The 15,029-nt window shown below is 43.6% G+C and overlaps 1 protein-coding gene across 2 annotated transcripts in view; it reads left to right on the plus strand.

Annotated features, from left to right (window-relative positions):
* Positions 1-15,029, plus strand: part of skila (SKI-like proto-oncogene a) — a 79,853-nt gene that overhangs the window by 3,317 nt on the left and 61,507 nt on the right. The window contains exons 2-6 of one of the 2 annotated variants that reach the window (XR_009791888.1): positions 7,052-7,173; positions 8,458-8,547; positions 13,024-13,074; positions 13,367-13,452; positions 14,883-15,020. The gene's annotated coding sequence lies outside the window, so the exon portion shown is untranslated. The remainder of the gene's footprint in view (positions 1-7,051; positions 7,174-8,457; positions 8,548-13,023; positions 13,075-13,366; positions 13,453-14,882; positions 15,021-15,029) is intronic. The other variant, XR_009791889.1, reaches the window with a different exon arrangement.

The raw sequence follows: 15,029 nt of genomic DNA on the forward strand, positions 1-15,029 counted from the left end.
GGGTTCATGTGTCAGGCATGTTGCTGGGCAGGAAACAGCGGGATTATGTGGAGGTATTTTCACCCCCTTTTGTAGGGTGTTGCTCATCTGTTGCGAAGACTGATGCTGCTAGTCGAACTGAGGAAATGAGGCAAAATGGCATGCAGTTCTTGACTCCAACCTGTTTATTCAGTCCGAGTTTGCTGCTGAAAGAAGCCTAACATGACAACAGCTATGGGAGGTTGTGCTACATCTTCCTCGGGGCAGCTGTATTGTGCTTATTAGCACACTGGCTCAGAAACAGGAGTTTAGAACATTCACAGAGATTCTCCTCTTCCTGTTAAATAAATATTTAAAATATTACAATTGATCGTTTGATTAATGCTTAATGCTGTGTCAAGTCAAATAAAAAAATGTCACATACAAGGCGCGTCATTTTCCAATGATTTAAACAACAAATGAACGGTAAAAGTATTAATTGTTCTTTTGATAAATGAATTGCCTATATCTGGTCCTCAATGTGGGTGCATCCTGGTGAAAATTTATTTTAGGGGTCCTGAACATGACCCGCCAACACACATAAAAATAACTCGCTCAGCAGCTCCCCCCTGTAAAAAATAAATAAATAAATAAATTAGCCCTTGACAGCATTTTCACAAATCGATGAGATTGGGTGGATATCTTAATTAACAGGAAGCACAAAAAAGTCTCAAGCACCCACTCCCGAAATTGAAGTGGAAGTTGTCCATTTTTAAAGCAGCCATTTTGGCCAAATTCCAGGGCTCGTAATTTGATGAACTCCGACTTGGGGATTCGCCCCAATGACCCATCATCACAGTCAGGAGTCCAGTGATTGAAATCACTCCTATATCCCATACTGGTTTCTTAGTCTCCTATTGGTTTCTCTAATTAAAAACAAAACCATGGAAGCAGGACAAATGGATTGACACAAAACTGCAAAACTTTTATGCCTACACTATCAAAGGTGGGCAGAACATTGCGTCAAAGTTGGATGATCATTTAAGGATTTGTCATGAAAAGTGGTGTGGGGGGAAAAAAGCCGTAAAACACAATTTTTCTGCTGACTGATGCAAAATTGGGTGGAAGTGTCTCAAGTACCCATGCTCTAAATGTTAACAAGAAGTCGGCCATTTTGGTTTGAATTTGGGCGAATTGCAGGCTTGCACTTTTATGAATTCCTACTCAGGAATTCGACCAAATTCGCCCAGATTGGAATTAGAATCCTACACTAATTTTGTAGTGAATTATGATTTATTTTTAAAAAATGTTTATAAATGGTTTCAAAGTTCAATGATTGTTTTAAGGATTCGCCATGAAAAAGGGGTTGGGGAAAAAAAACCCTACTACCACCCGTTTCACAAATCGACACAAAATTGTGTTGACATTTCTATCGCAGCAGGAAGCATGGAAAAAATCTGTCTCATGCCAGAAATTGAATATTCAAGTCAACCATTTTGAGTGAATTCCAATGCTGTTTCTTTGAGAAAGTCCCAATTTTCCCAAACAAGGACATGATTGGAAGCAGAAATCATAGACATGCAGCCAACTCTAAATTCCGAAGCTTTTTTTTGCCAGCTGTGTCTAATTTGGACGTAGCATGACGTTAAAGTGATCATTTCGAGCATTTGCAGTGAACAGTTGTGCGTAGGCGTCACAGCAGTGGGTGTTACCCTCTTGTATGTGTGGAAGTCTTGACAGAGAAGATGGATGGTCCAAGGTGCTCAAGGAAGCCCAGAGAGGCACTCTGACCCTTCCTCCTGCTTGAGCGCTCACCGGTGACAAATCGCTTCACTGCAGGCAGATGGGACTGCCGAGTTTGACCGAGACAGCAGAGGCACGGGTTGCTGGAATTCCTCACTGACTCTTTCTTAATTTGACCGTACAATACGGAACAATTCCAGGTCTGTGCCTCATAATGCCACTGCTGCTGGCTTTTACACACTGATGTGTGCTTCGGCCACAATCATCACTCCTTATACTTTTATTGTTTACCTTTGACTCGTCCACATTCATTTTCATTTTCCATACCTATATAGGGAGTCCTCAGGATTGACGGATCCGTCGCCATGTGAACCCTTGACCCTTACCTATCTCCAACAGCCAATCAGAGTGAAGCTGAAATAGTTGAGTTAATTGAGACAAGATCATTATTTCAATATAATGTAAATCCCTTTTTGTGACAATTTTCTTTTTTAAAGTGGTGTGCTGTGAGTTTTCTAATGTAACAACTGTGCCTGACCACATGAAAGGTTGGGAAACAGTGTCCGAGATAGATGATGTTAAATTGCCAAGCGTGTGAAGTCTCATCACACATGGTAGGTGTGGCATGGTGGCGTAGATCTTCTTCTTTTCCTTTCGGCTTGCCCCTTTAGGGGACGCCACAGCGCGTCATCCTTTTCCATGTAAGCCTATCTCCTGCATCCTGCCCTCGAACACCAACTGCCCTCATGTCTTCCCTCATGACATCCATCAACCTTCTCTTTGGTCGTCCTCGAGCTCTCTTGCCTGGCAGCTCCATCCTCATCATCGTTCTACCAATATACTCACCAGCTCTCCTCTGGAAGTGTCCAAACCATCGAAGTCTGCTCTCTCTAACTTTGTTTCCAAAACATCAAACCTTGACTGTCCCTCTGATAAGCTCATTTCTAATTTTATCCAACCTGGTCACTCCGAGAGCGAACCTCAACATCTTCATTTCCGCCACCTCCAGCTCTGCTTTCTGTTGTCTCTTCAGTGCCACTGTCTCTAATCCGTACATCATGGCTGGCCTCACCATTGTCTTATAAACTTTGCCCTTCATCCTAGCAGAGACTCTTCTGTCACATTACACACCTGGAACCTTCCTCCACCCGTTCCAACCTGCTTGGACCTGTTTCTTCACTTCCTGACCACACTCACCATTGCTCTGGACGGTTGACACCAAGTATTTAAAGTCCTCCACCCTTGCTATCTCTTCTCCGTGTAGCGTCACTCTTCACCCACCACCCCTCTCATTCATGCACATATATTCTGTCTTATTTCGGCTAATCTTCATTCCTCTTCTTTCCAGTGCATGCCTCCATCTTTCTAACTGTTCCTCCACCTGCTCCCTGCTTTCACTGCAGATCACAATGTCATCTCCAAACATCATGGTCCATGGGGATTCCAGTCTAACTTCATCTGTCAGCCTATCTATCACCACTGCAAACAGGAAGGGGCTCAGGGCTGATCCCTGATGCAGTCCCATCTCCACCTTAAATTCATCTGTCACACCTACAGCACCCCTCACCACCCAACATTCAAAGTCCCCACATTCAGTTCTAGGCTCTGTGCTTTCCTCTTCTCTTTCTGCCGAAGAACCCGCTTTCCACCTCTTCTTCTTCGACTTCGACCCACAGTAGCTGAATTACCACCGGCGCCCTGCAGGTTGACGGCGCCGGTCGCGGACGTTGTTAAGCCGGGCCACGACCGATCCGGTATGGAATTCTTTGGGCTGCATTCATGGTGGCAAATATCATTCTTCGCTATTAACCAAATTGATTAGAGCACGTAAGAACCCACGGCTGAATGCAGTGGTGGGGATGTGGGTTGAGGCTTTCATGTTTCGCCGTGCAACCCAAAATTCCTGTCTCCTGTGCCTGCAGTGGTTAAGTCACGGTTTGGGTTATAGACCATGTTAGAGCGACTTGAGTCAGAGATGCGCTTTCACGACGGTATTGTGCTCAATAAACGCCCACGTCTCAGATCCAGTCAAATGTGACGCATTCAACATCACCCGCTGCCTTTAAAGCGCCGTCTGCTCGGGGTGGTTATCTTTAGGGAGGCTCTAACTGCCAAGTTGGTCCTACAGGAGGGATCACAGTGAAGGAGTATAGATGCCAGTTTCTTCCAACCCCCACCCTCTTCATAGGCAATGATTAACATCCCCGGACTGGAGGATGGCGGGTGAGAAAATAGCGGCAGGTTGGGAGGTGGAGTCGGCAGCGTGCCATTGATGCACAGAGCTGCCACAATGCCACATTCTTTTATAATTTTTATTTATTTTTTTTGCTGTCGGCCTTCTGTCATTTAGTGTGATGCTGTCCCTTTGTTTTTCGCACTTCTAGTTGAATGACACATCGTTTAAAATTGGGCTACCACTCTCCTATCCCACCAGGGTCAATTGGATTTATAGCCATTAATGTGCAACCACATACTATTATTATCTTTATTAGACAAAGTGTGCATTTCCTTGTTGAATTTTGACATTTGGCCCCGTTCTAATACTTAACTGCAGAAACTACCAAGCGTTTATTAGACGAGGGGTGTTTAATTGTACAAATGCAACGTTATCAATACGATACGTAATATGTATAATCATTTTTTGATCCAAACTTGATCAAACTTTTTGCTTCAGAATGCACATTATTTTCAAGGTCCACTGTAAACGTGAACTTTACAGATGCCATGTCTACTGTGTGAAGGCACTGTGTTGTGATAATGGTGTAAACCTTTTATCTTGTGGCACCACGTCAAGGCGCTGGGAAAGGCACATCAGAAGTGTCTATTTGCGGTGCGGCGTCTGTTTATTATGAATCGTGGTGTGGAATCTGATAGAATGCATTGTGGTGTTCAGTGCATTCAGGTAAATGCCACCTCTCGTGCTCAACTGTTAGAATCCGTAGTACAGATTTCCACCTGGAGAGGGAAAGAGTGTAGTCTGTTTACAGTGTGGCGTCTATTTATTCAAGTGGTCAACGGTTCTGGCAATTGATTGTCTATTAGTGTGCAGGTAGTTTAGTTGCTGTTTTAGGAAGTTTTTGACATTTTTGTGTCAAAACAGTCCATTAGGCCTGTCACAATAATTATCGACTTATTGATGAATAAAATGGACACGACAGTTTTTCCGGACTCAATAAATTGTCATTGTTGCGGTGAGCCCGGCAGAGTTGGACAACCGTGTCATTAGCCGCTAGTGGGCTCATGGAACGCCGGCGGATCAGTACACTCTTGCCGGTGTTGGCTCTGTCCTATACTCCACAGCCTTGCTCCATGTGCAGCGTGTAGAGTCACACAACAGAGAGACAGTCGCCAGGTTTACACGGAGCCTTTTTTTTTTTTTTGTCATTCCGATTGAAGATCTCTGGCCAACGGATTGCATGTGACGTGATGTATTGCGATCGGGTGTACATGTAATGTGAACTAATCAGAACAGTCGTCTAACATGAACACTTCGTCAGGAACGTTGCGTCATTTAGATGGAATGCTGTCATCTATTGAGCACAGTAGTTGGGATTGTTGGTATACGTTTATTTAAAAAAAAAAAAAAAAAAAAAAAAAAATCTTATGTTGGTAAAAATTTTTTTTTCTCATTTTTCATGATTTCAGAGGCATTCAAAAAACAATATTGTGGAGGGGGGGGGGCACCTATTTGCATTGTGGCATCGAGAGAGTTGATTCAAGTGGATGACCCAATCGGTGTCTGAGCGGAAGCAACCATTTGAGGAAATGTGGTACATGGCAGTTTTGTGATGTATCCACAGTTGAACAACTTCTCCATTAGGCGGAGCAACTTGGCTTAAAATTTGCTTTTATTGACTCGCGTGACCAACTTTAGAGCTTTACAGATGCCGCGTCTGCTCTGTAGGCAGAGTGATGTGATAATGGGGTCACCTGCCGATATCTAATGTCATACTATATGGTTATTTACCATTTAATGTAATCTATTTGCGTTGTGTTGTCCAATTTTTCAAGTGGACCAAATACATTCTGACATTTTTTATCTCAAATCGCAATCCAGTGGCATTTGTGTGTTTGCGGCGGGCCAGTCCTGTCCCAGCACACTTCGACCTTGCCACCCAGTCGGCATTGAACCGGTGGTCCATTGGCGTTCTTGTCTACTCCGGGGGTCGTTTATTCTTTGTCATCTTGCCATATAGCTCTCAAGTTAATGAAGAACCGGAGGCTCCATTTTGTAGCATGCTAGTAAAAGCCTGTACATTGCTATGTCCTTGTACATTGCTCCTGGGCCACCAGGGACCCCTCACCCCACCCCCCTTTTTTAATGTCCCCATTCTAAACAATCCTCGACCTCACGTGTTCAGGCGCTTGCTGTCACTGTCGGCCGCACGAGCGTAAAAGCTTATGGCTGCTATCTCCTGGGCTGTAAACACCAGCGTGGCCGGCCGGGGGGCCAGGCGACCAGAGCAAAAGACGAGGCTGTGAAACAAGGGACAGATGATCCGCTCCACAGGGGTGAACGCTCTCTGTTGCCCTCTACTGAGGAGGCGGGCGGGGGCTGCGTGTGGGGATGGGTGTGCGACTGGAAGAAACAGAGGGCGATGTGTGATGTCTGATGGCCGAATCTTTGCTGTCGGCTAAGCTCGGTGAGCATAGACTTTGCTGGTATAGTGGCCAAGGGCATTTATTTACTCAAGAGTAGAGTGGATCAACCAGTGACCGAAGGGTCAGCGGTTTGACTCCCATCTCTGACTGTCTGCTGTCAAAGTGTCCTTGGGAAAAACACTCAACCCTTTATTGCTCCCAGTGCAACTGGCAGCGCCTTGTGTGGCAGCAGCTGCCCGTTGTTGTATGAATGTGTGTATGAATGGGTAAATGTGAGCCTCTGTAAAGCCCTTGGTGCACCATGTTATTGTAGATAAAGTGCACTCCATTTACCATTTCATTTTAAATGTCATTGTTAGCATTTTAATTCATCAAAACAATTGGATTCAACTCAGACTTTCTTTGTCGAGGGGAGATGGAATTGAAAACAAAATATATTTTTCTGTAATTATTTTTATTTAATTACAAAATTCGTCCAGGTCATTTAATCCCCAAAGGTCGAATCAAGTCAACTGGATTGTTCTTGTCAGTTGAAGAGGTTTCACCTTGATCCAAAAGGCTTCTTCAGTTCTAAGAACAGCTCCCTAATGTGGACCTCCTCACAGTGAGAGTCAGCCATCAGAAACAACCACCTACAGGAGGCAGAGCAGCTCAAACCCTGTGCTAAAACCCTGAAAGATGCAACGCTTACTCGTGTAGGTATTTTACTTGTAAACGTGTGCGTGGTTAACGAGTGTATTCTCCGCAGGGACATCATGATCACCCACTTTGAGCCGTCCATCTCGTATGAGGGACTGTATGGCGAAGTCCGGGAGATGTGCTCCATGGACAACGACCAGCTCTTCACCATGAAGTGGATTGACGAGGAAGGTGTGTGCAGCTCATGTTGACAATTAATGGAAACAAACACATACATGCATCTGTGTTGTCGGCAGTGAAATGCTGTTAAAATTTTATATCGGGGTTATAGTGAACAAATGATCACGGTTTTCAGTAAAACAACTTTTATTTAAATACCCAACGTTTCACTTGAATACAAGTCATTTTAAACACAACAAAATATTGTTCAAAAAGACAAAACAAAAAGTTTTATTAGTATGTCTATGACAGGCTGGTATTGGGTGTCGTAGTATCTGAGTGTTCTTCTGAGTCAGAGTACAGACGTCCAGCATCGGTACCGGTATCGGTGCATCCCGAGTAGTAATGAGAGTAACAATTTGAAACAGCAATACTAATTATCTGAAATTGAATCATGGTTTATTGTTTCTCTACATGTTGTGCAGACAACTCCCCGTTGTCACCCATTTAGCCAGGCAGCGGCAGTGTCGCAGGCGAGATGGAGCTGTCGGATCGCTCTGCTCAGCCCGAAGGTCAGCCTGACAAAACTAATTAGACTCAGCCGGGATATGTAATCAGCGCCGTCATTAGTCTGTCTGAGCAAGAAAAGCTGCTTTATGCTGGTAATGAAGTGCTCCGAAGTCTCTCCTGACATCGATAGCGCAGGCGGAGGTCGACCTCCTCGAGATAACGAGCAGAATGTTACCGACGTTTATTACTTTTGTTTAAAAAAAAACAGAAAAACAAAATAACACAAAACAAGTATATTTGCGTGTGCATGAGAAATGCGAGCACAAAGTTTTGTTTTGTTCCTGACGTATGATAACAGACACAATTTTAAGTACCGTACAGGATCTGACATTTACGGTGACCTGATGGCCAGTGTGACGCTGTGTCGGACCCAACTGGGCCAGTACAAATTTGATCAATAAATACGATTAAATCATATTCGTAGGAATGCGCCGTATAAAGAGTGTTTTCGGTAGACGTTATGAATTTGGGTGACCGTATCGGTTTGAACTCTACCCACCAATCGCAAGTCACGATAATGTTTGTTGATGTCATTGAATCTGCCCCAGTGTAAAACTGGCTTCATGCACGTCGGGCAGCTCCTCCAGCTGCGCACTTGCAGCTCGTTGTCACGAGCAGCCAGACCTTTTCCTGTCTCACATTCCATTATATTCCATTTCTTGTTTTATGGTTATCATCATCACTATAGCTGGTAACTGTCTGTGGTGTCTATGGTTTAACCCCGTTGCTCCCTTAAGTCGTTGTTGGTGTGAGGTCACGTGACTTAACATCTGGATCCTCCGACAGGTGACCCATGCACAGTGTCGTCTCAGCTGGAGCTGGAAGAAGCGCTGCGCCTCTACGAGCTCAACAAAGACTCGGAGCTCATTATCCACGGTGAGTCTTCCCCCGCCTTTTTTCCCCGTGCACCATTTCTTGCCACCACACCATTCACTCACTCACTGTAATTTCTCTTGTCTAATGTGGATTTTTTTTCCCCCCCAAAAAAATTCATCAAAAGTCAATAGTGCTATTTATACATACAGTGGGTACGGAAAGTTTTCAGACCCCCTTAATCTTTTCACTCTTTGTTATATTGCAGCCATTTGTTCAAATCATTTAAGTTCATATTTTTCCTCATTAATGTACACACAGCACCCCATATTGACAGAAAAAAACGTAATTGTTGAAATTTTTGCTTATTTATTAAAAAAGAAAAACTGAAATATCACACAGCCATAAGTATTCAGACCCTTTGCTGTGACACTCATATATTTAACTCGGGTGCTGTCCATTTCTTCTGACCATCCTTGAGATGGTTCTACACCTTCATTAAAGTCCAGCTGTGTTTGATTATACTGATTGGACTTGATTAGGAAAGCCACACTCCTGTCTATATACGACCTTACAGCTCACAGTGCATGTCAGAGCAAATGAAATCATGTGGTCAAAGGAACTGCCTGAAGAGCTGAGAGACAGAATTGTGGCAAAGCACATATCTGGCCAAGGTGACCCAAAAAAATTCTGCTGCACTTAAGGATCCTAAGAGCACAGTGGTCTCCATAATCCTTAAATGGAAGACGTTTGGGATGACCAGAACCCTTCCTAGAGCTGGCCGTCCGGCCCAACTGAGCAATTCGGTGAGAAGAGCTTTGGTGAGAGAGGTAAAGAAGAACCCAAAGATCACTGTGGCTGCGCTCCAGAGATGCAGTCGGGAGATGGGAGAAAGTTCTAGAAAGTCAACCATCACTGCAGCCGTCCACCAGTTGGGACTTTATGGCAGAGTGATCCGACGCAAGCCTCTCCTCAGTGCAAGAAACATGAAAGCCGGCATGGAGTTGGCTAAAAAAACATCTGAAGGACTCCGAGATGGTGAGAAATAAGATTCTCTGATTTGATGAGACCAAGATAGAACTTTTTGGCCTTAATTCTAAGCGGTATGTGTAGAGAGAACCAGGCACTGCTCATCACCTGTCCAATACAGTCCCAACAGTGAAGCATGGCGGTGGGTGTGTTGTTCAGCTGCAGGGACAGGACGACTGGTTGCAATCCAAGGAAAGATGAATGCGGCCAAGTACAGGGATATCTTGGACAAAAACCTTCTCCAGAGTGCTCAGGACCTCAGACTGGGCTGAAGGTTCACCTTCCAACAAGACAATGGGCCTAAGCACAGATCTAAAATAACAAAGGAGTGTCTTCAGAACAACTCTGTGACTGTTCTTGAATGGCCCAGCCAGAGCCCTGACTTAAACCCTATTGAGCATCTCTGGAGAGACCTGAAAATGGCAGCCCACCAACGTTCACCATCCAACCTGACAGAACTGTGGAGGATCTGCAAGGAGGAATGGCAGAGGATCCCCAAATCCAGGTGTGAAAAACCTTCACACCAAAAAGACTCATGGCTGTATTAGCTCAAAAGGGTGCTTCGACTAAATACTGAGCAAAGGGTCTGAATACTTATGGCCGTGTGATATTTCAGTTTTTCTTTTTTGATTAAATCTTCAACAATTCTGTTTTTTTCCGTCAATATGGGGTGCTGTGTGTACATTAGTGAGGGAAAATGAACATAAATGATTTTAGCAAATGGCTGCAATATAACAAAGAGTGAAAAATTTAAGGGGGTCTGAATACTTTCCGTACCCACTGTAGGTATAAGAAAAGTTACAAAATTGAAAATAAGGTATATTAGTGCCTATGTAGTTTTAAAATGGCATACATTTATTTTAATTTGAAATATACTGTCTATAGATATCATAATATATCAATCATATTAACCTCCAGACATGAATTATTTATCGGAGAAAAAAGCAAAGTAACATGAATGAAAAATCGCTCCACTTCAGCAACACACAGACACTGAAGTGAAGTCAGTGACAACGAGGCAGGTCGGCAGTCGCGATGCGAGGCTCACCCTTGGTACAAAATAATCCAAGAATAGCCCACAAGAAGATGAAGAGGGGGGATAAACACAGGTCATTAGGTCTATTAAAGTTATTTAGGGGATAATTAACACTAACTGACATAACATAGAATTCTTAACTATTTACAAGGAGGGTCGGCATGCTGGGAATATCGCTGTGCGGTGACGTCATTGTTTACTCACTTGTAAACATGGCAGCTTACTATCTGAGCTGGTCTGCAGCGGCGATATTTTTAACTATGAACAATTTTTTTGATATACAGCGCTATCATCGGTCTAGTTATTATGCTGCTTTTTTTCTGTAATTTCCGTGTTTGTGTGTATGTGAGTGTGTGATTTTTAGCGCTCACAGCAATGTGGAGGAAGCATCGAGCATATGTTTGATGATGCACTGAAGTGTGAATAGCACCGCTTTTCCGCTCCTGACGTGCGTCTGCGGACCCGCCAGCTACTTTGCGTCTATTCTTAGTCCTCTCTGCTGATAATGGCCATGGATGCAGAGGTCAGGTTGGATGGATGGGCGTATGCATAACTGACTTTGGATTGAGAGGCGTCTGTAAGCACGAGGGGGGGGGGGCTAATTTTGAGTTTTGTTTGAATCGAAGGTGAGGAGTTGGTTTAAGAGTGCAAAAGAGGGCGTTGGAAGAGGAGCAGACACGGCGGGGCGACGCCAGATCCGTTCGCTAACGAGCTTCTCGGCTCCTGCCCACGCCTCGCCTCTGACTCTCACTGCCCCCCTGTCTCGAGCTCCTAGTCTCACTCTCGTGCGCACACACACAAATTTGTCAGCCTCTCTCAGGTCATCGCTGCGTGTCACAAACCAGCATGCAGTGCACCGACGTCGTGTCAAGACACCCGAGGCGACACGTCTGCTAAAGCTGGTCTTAACTACCACCGTGATGTTCAACATGCTTAACTTAAAGGAGACAGTTTTTTTCCCACAATTTTAAACAGTTCCTAGATGTCTTAAAGGGGACATTATGGAACATGATTTTTCGCGCGTGTTTGGAGATGTGTCCACTCTGACTGGGTATTGTTAAAAACATAACGATTTGTGTTCAAATCTTTAGGTTGTGATTCGATTTAATTGATTGATTTAAATGTTTTGATATCGATTCAGTCAAGATGAATATATATGTGTTATGTCACCTTTTTTTGAGGAATGAAAATAAAAATTTAGACAATAACATATTTGTGCATATGGATTTTAAAAGTAAAAAAACAAAAGTTTTCTTAAAACACTGAAAATACACATTTAACTTAAATAGTATTTCTTTCTTATTGGAAATAATGATGAAAATAAAAATTCTGCCTGGCACACCTATCAAAGACCTTACTTTTGTCTATTTCCGGTGTTCCAAATTTACAAGGGATTCCAAAATGACTCCAAACTGCAGATGTAAAAGTTGAAAGTCAGGTCTTCACGCCGCTGCTGCTTGCTTTGGTTGCCATTTATTTTATTATTATTATTTTTTTTTGGTCAATTGCGGCCTCCGTCCATGCAGTGTGAATTCCCCCACCCGAATTGGGGAGGGGAATATTGCGATGCATCAATTAATTGATATTTCTGGCCACGTCTTGTCCAGGTGCCTCTCGCACACAGTGTAGCGCATGCCTCGACGCGTTAAGCACACAATTGCCGGCAAAATGATGAGTCAGTCTTCTGAGACATGTGGATGAGGAAACAGCCAAACGCCGGCCAGAAGGTGCACACACTCCTACGATAGCCAGTCCACTGTTAAACACAGACTCGCTGGCAAGATCCAGCCCACTGCTGCGAATACACTTGCTGGCGAGATGATGAGAGCAATTCCTCTGAGCCACCTGGAAGAAGAGACAGCTAAACGCTGCCTGGGATGCGCACACTTGCCAGCAAGATCCAGTCCACTTTTTATACACACACACACTCGCTGGCAAGATCTAATCCGCTGTTAAGAGACTTAAAATTGTTTTCATTTTGAAAAAAATGGCTGGACTTTGAGCCCCGTGAATCTAAAATAGTGAGTGCAACTTACGAAGCACACGAGCCCCCTGCAAAAACAGCATGGCTTTGATTTTGTCTCGTGGAGGCAGCACTTCATCACCAAGCCACAGAATTAAACATAACCTCAATTAATGTAGCGGATCTCTGTATGTGACACACGCAGTAGAGACGTAACCAACCAAAAATATCCTCTTCCACCTCGAACACTTGACTGCCGCTAATCAGAAGTTAACACTGTTAGCTACTGCTAATGTGCACGTCGTGTGTACAGACCTTTGGCTTTAATGTAGTGTTTCAAATTTTTGGTCGTTGCTTGAAAGTGGCTCTGGCTCTTCTCCCAGCCAAGCTGAGAGGTCATGGGCTATGTAAATTAGCCCCACTGTGACTGAACAATGGGATGTGAAATTCCAAAACATCTCACTCTCAGACATTTTTTATTATTATTGTTATTTCCCCCCCCTCCCTCTAGTGTTTCCATGTATACCAGAGAAACCTGGCATGCCCTGTCCTGGGGAAGACAGTAAGTTCAAACCTTTTTTATAATTTTTTTTTGCTTAGCATGATATATACTTTATACTACATACTTTAATATACAATAGTTTGCTTCTCTTTGCACCTTTATTGCAGTTAGGGATGTTAAAATGTTACTTAAAAACATGACCTGTTCAGTTTATAGTCTGACCCTGTAACAAATAAATTCACTTTAGGTTACTTGCAATTTAGGGCAATTGTTGTAACATTAGAACAAGTTGGAAGCCAATCAACTTAAAATGGCCTCTCTCTCTCTCTCTCTCTCTCCCCCCGCTTCACAGAGTCCATATATCGGCGAGGAGCGCGGCGCTGGAGGAAGCTCTACTTTGCCAGTGGCCACGCCTTTCAGGCCAAACGCTTTAACAGGGTGCGTTACGACACTGAATAAACAGCAGGACTCACCCTCATCTCTAAGATTAATTAAAGGGTGCAGTGTTGGAGCTGCCGCACACTGAGCGACCCGGCTGAACCTGACTCAAGTGTCGCACACTGTCCAGGGTTTGGCAACCGTTTTCACGAGTGGCCGATCAGTCGGCCACTGGTTTTGTCGCGATTTCAAATTTTGAATCGCCCGTGCACGCCGTTGCACATTACAGCCAATCAAAATGCACATGTGCTTTCACTCACCCTAAATATACATTTCTGGGTTTTCAGAAAGCGAGAGACAGAATAGCCACGGCTCCGCCTCCAAGCCATATAAATACAGTTTATAAAGTGTCAAATATTGATTTACAACAATAGTTCACTATATTTATAATTTATAATCTGCCTGTGGATGAAAGAGTGAATTTTTTACGCTACGTACCATACTGGGTACATTGAAGAGAATGGGAGCCAGCCAGCCTCTTAAAATATCACCACCCTAACTTTTATTCTTGCCCACATCTACTCTCTTTAGCAACCTGCTTCTTCCTTAACTATGAATCTATCTTTTTATGGTTTACAAAATGTGGTAAAGTACAATATACTGTATGTACAGCATCAAACGGGAATACAGGCTCGCTGTTCAGGGCGTCCACAGTGTTTTTAAATACAATTAGGATTCTTTTTTACCACAATGTTCTGTCCGCTCTTGCCCTTTCTATGCATTTCTTTATAATAGACCTTTTTTTGTTTTGTTTGAAACTCCAGTTTCACTCGTCATAAATTGTAATACACTGGTACAATTGTTTTAACATTGTTGCAGATATGTCTCCTACCCATATTAATGCTGATGGCAAATGATAAGGGCAACAGTAAAGTGGATAGGCAGTCCAGAATAGTCATAATCCGCTGAGTCTATATTTGAAGATGGCTCATGAGCCCCCAGCCACAAGAACTTTAATGCTAAACATCGCGACAAAACATTAGTTTTCACAATGTTGTGTGTCCAATTTGATGTGCCAGGGAGGTGTGTGACTCATTTGTTTGCCTCGTTTCTTGCTGTATTTCTCTGTAATAGTCCTTTGTCTTTTGTTTTAAATTCCTCTTTAACTTGACGTAAATATAAGTTCAAATCTACAAATAAAGTCCTCCCCTCATCTTCACTTGAGTAAATAAACAAACGCGCTGCACACAGGATAAAACGGAAACATTATACCTGTCTCCTGCTTCCTTGTTACTGGTGATGGCTAAACAACAACAACAACAAAAAAAAAAAAAAAGCTTGAGGTTTTTCTTAAAGCGTCAGCACCTTCCACATTCACAATCAACTCTAAAATTGTCCTAGAATTGCATTTTTAAAACCCAAGTGCAGGATGTACCTCATGTCTATTTTAGAATGTCACGTCTATTTGCTCCTCTCACCGATGTGAACAGAGAGCACATTGTGCCATCTGCACGGACCGCATCTGGGGTCTCGGCCGACAGGGCTACAAGTGCATCAACTGCAAACTGCTGGTGCACAAGAAGTGCCACAAGCTGGTCACCGTGGAGTGTGGCCGGCCCATGATCCAGGTGATGACT

This window comes from Phyllopteryx taeniolatus, chromosome 14 (genome assembly GCF_024500385.1).
Source record: "Phyllopteryx taeniolatus isolate TA_2022b chromosome 14, UOR_Ptae_1.2, whole genome shotgun sequence".
NCBI lineage: Eukaryota > Metazoa > Chordata > Actinopteri > Syngnathiformes > Syngnathidae > Phyllopteryx > Phyllopteryx taeniolatus.